The 3,570-nt window shown below is 38.7% G+C and overlaps 1 pseudogene across 1 annotated transcript; it reads left to right on the forward strand.

Moving 5' to 3' along the window:
- Window positions 1-993: 993 nt before the first annotated feature.
- On the forward strand, window positions 994-3,342 carry LOC103642093 (40S ribosomal protein S4-like; annotated as a pseudogene). Its single transcript, NR_163185.1, has 7 exons — window positions 994-1,115; window positions 1,274-1,383; window positions 1,471-1,593; window positions 1,695-1,760; window positions 1,842-2,027; window positions 2,106-2,218; window positions 2,729-3,342. The product of NR_163185.1 is annotated as a 40S ribosomal protein S4-like (transcript).
- Window positions 3,343-3,570: the final 228 nt, after the last annotated feature.

Below are 3,570 nucleotides of genomic sequence, written 5' to 3' on the forward strand. Positions count from 1 at the left end.
GCTCCTCCGCCTCCGTATGTTTAGTCGCCTCTCTGTTTTCCCCATCTGGCCGTCGTTCTTCAGCCCAGGCCATCACGGCGCCCTCTGTCCAACACGTCGTTGTCCACTGCAAGCTTGCCGACTCGCCCTTCTTTACGGTCATCGCCAGCAGCCGCTGCTCCTCCTCTCTTCGCCCTGCTGCGCTCTGGTGGCCGCCAGTTCCCAGCTCCTACTCAACCGGTGTCAGGCTCGGACCACCTTGTCGCGTTGCTTTTTGTTGTGGCCATCTAGTCGTTGATGCTCGGTCTCCCCCGTTAGCATCATCAACCGTTCCTGGACCATATCGTTGCCCTCTGATCTCTTTGTCAATGTCAGGCACTCTTTTCCTTTCTTCTCATATTACCAATACGTGTTGTGTTTTGCTCTAGTGATCCTACTCATCTTGCCTGTTTTGTCCATGTGTGTATTGTGCTGTAGGGTGAGGATGAAAGGGGGGTTAGTGATGATGGAGCAAACTAGTGTATCGTGTGCTGTTTGTTTGATGAAATGTTTAAGCCGAGATCTTAAATGTTGAGGAAAGGATTCTCCTTCCTCTTTTGCTTTGCGATATTATGGTTGTTTTTAGTATTATTGAAATATCTCGTTATATGCAATATAGTGGTTGAGTTCATATGGGTGAAGTAGCCGTGGCTTGGGAAACCTAGGTCTAAGGTACAAATGATGCGAGGAGTGCTTAGGTAAACATGTATGTCTAATGGGAATGGGGTTCGTGATGGTGGAGTAAACGCGTCGTGTAGCAGAGTTTGGTTTGAGGTGTATGGTGATATGCCTCTATGGTATGTCATGATTTAGGCACCGTAGTGTTCAGGATGTAGACGTTCTATTTATTGTGAATTTTAGGTTTAAGGCACAAGATATGTACTGTATAATTGAATCGATTCTATTTTGAGACATGGTATTTAAGTGATGTGAATGGAAGTTTAGTGTTTTAAGTAATTAGTCGATTAGTTCTGTCAATGTTGTTTGTGAGGATTTTTGAGGTGTGAGGTAGAGCACATTAGGATCACCTTTTTTGCAAACTCACATTTTATGAGAATGCCAAGGGCACCACCTGTCTGTAGCATGATGTCCTTCAGGTAGGCAATCTAGCTGGCTTGAACTCCCTTTTTTGCATCACTTAATGTTATCTAGGTTTTAGCAGTAGCTTTCAGAGCAAGCATATTTATTCCAAATCATTCTTTTACATTATAACACTTCTTAATAGTTGTAAAATTGTTTTCTGCTTTTGCACCAGTGTTTTAACTCCATACTTCAAAGAGGAGGTGCTCTTTTCACCAGAAGATCTTCATAGGAAAAATGAGGATGGTATATCAATACTGTTCTACCTACGGAAAATATATCCAGGTATTTTGCAAATACTAGACATAAAACTGTGAGATATTTATTAAAGCTTTTAGGAAATGATTCACCATGACTCTTGTGTGTCCATAGATGAATTTAGGAACTTCCTTCAACAGATAGATTTTAAACTGAAGGATGAAGAAGAACTTAAAGAAACGATGGATGAGATCTGTAATTGGGCATCTTATAGGGGTCAAACTCTCACCAGAACAGGTAAAATGAGTAGTGCAATCCTGTGATTCATCAAAATATAACTTGTTCTTTGACTTCTTTTTTTTCCATTTTTTCCCAAACTACTTTTTTTATTTTCCTAGTAAGAGGAATGATGTACTACAGAAAGGCACTTGAAATCCAATGCCTTCAAGATATGATAGATCCTGGTAAGATCAATGTGTCCATGTTTTCCTTTTTCCAAACCATGTTTATCATCATATCTTTGATTACATGTTTATTTTTTGTAGCTAAAGTTGACCAAGACAGATCAATAGGATCCTACCAAGAGTTGCAATCTGATATTGAAATGGCACAAGCTATTGCTGATATCAAATTCACCTATGTTGTCTCATGTCAAGTTTATGGCATGCAAAAGACATCAAAGGATTTAAATGAAAAAGGCGCTATCAGAATATCCTCAGTCTCATGATAATGTACAGAAGCTAATGTTCTATACCAGTATACCTACATAGTAAGCTTGCTCCAACCCAACTAACTTGTAAATTACACAGGAACCCATCACTACGAGTTGCTTTCATTAATGAGGTCGAAGCTCCAACCAGAAATGGAGCAACTGAGAAGACATTATTCCGTTCTTGTCAAAGGTGGTGGAAAGTATGATGAGGTACTTGTCAAATAAAATTTAAAGATTCACTTGCCTTTGCATAACACATGAAGTCACAAGTCCTGGGCAACCCATGCAGAAAATAGAAGAGTTATATGAGTTTTGATTTTTTACTTATTTCATTTCTAGAATTTTTGGATTTGATAAATGAAGTTATATGAAAAATCCAGTTATTAGGATTGGCTTGGTTGACATTGTTATGTAGCCTATATTATAATGTTAAATATCAAGCCTTCAGTTATCTGTTTTCTTTCTAGTTAATAAGTAAGCTTAGGAGTTGTTGCACTTTGAGTCAACTATGTCATAAAAATAATGCTTTCCTCAGGTTACACTCCTACAAAAGAATCTTTTACCAAATAATGAGTGATATATATAAGTAGTTTCTTATCAAGATTTCTACACTGATTCATGCAACCAAATGCTCAGGTTTAGCAACATTGTGCTATTTCTGTGTACACATGATTAAAACAGATCTCATTTTCATGCTTAACGCTGCAAATTTTGTTTTAGGAAATTTACAGCATAAAGCTTCCTGGCAATCCAACAGATATTGGAGAGGGAAAACCTGAAAACCAAAATCATGGACTTATCAAGTTTGATGTCGGCAACGTGGTCATGGTGACCGGCGGGAGGAACACCGGGCGTGTAGGAGTGATCAAGAACAGGGAGAAACACAAGGGCAGCTTTGAGACCATCCATGTCGAGGACTCCATGGGCCACCAGTTCGCCACCTGCATGGGCAACGTGTTCACCATCGGCAAGGGCAACAAGCCGTGGGTGAGCCTGCCCAAGGGCAGGGGTATCAAGCTCAGCATCATCGAGGAGTAGAGGAGGCGCGATTTCATTGCCCAGGCTGCTGCCAACGCATAAGTTCTCTGAACGTGCTGCTTGGAGTTTTTTGCTATGTCTAGTTTTCTCCTATTTGTTGTACATGAAAAGATAGGAGAAGATAGAATGGAATTTAAATTTGGTGGCCGCAAAAGTGTGGAAACTTAAATTCATATAAAGTTAGGCTTAACATTAGTGCAAACAGTTGTATTTTAGTTTAGATTTAGAGTACACTTATGTATGAGTTGTTTGACAATGCTTATTTATGAGATATTGAAAGGTACTTATTTATATTATATTAATTATAATGTTGTTCAATATATGTGTATGTATATTTCTCTTTCAAATTATTATAACGTGATATCTGAAAAAATGATTATAAATTGAAGAATATACTGTCGTGTGAGTCATTTCGTTTAAATCTTAATAAGACGGTCACCAAAATGTCTAATATCAGTCTCCTAAATAAGACGGTTTCTAAAACGTCCAGTATTAGTCACCTAAATAAAATGATTTTCCTATTG

The sequence above is a fragment of the Zea mays genome, chromosome 1, assembly GCF_902167145.1.
Source record: "Zea mays cultivar B73 chromosome 1, Zm-B73-REFERENCE-NAM-5.0, whole genome shotgun sequence".
In the NCBI taxonomy this organism is placed as follows: Eukaryota; Viridiplantae; Streptophyta; class Magnoliopsida; order Poales; family Poaceae; genus Zea; species Zea mays.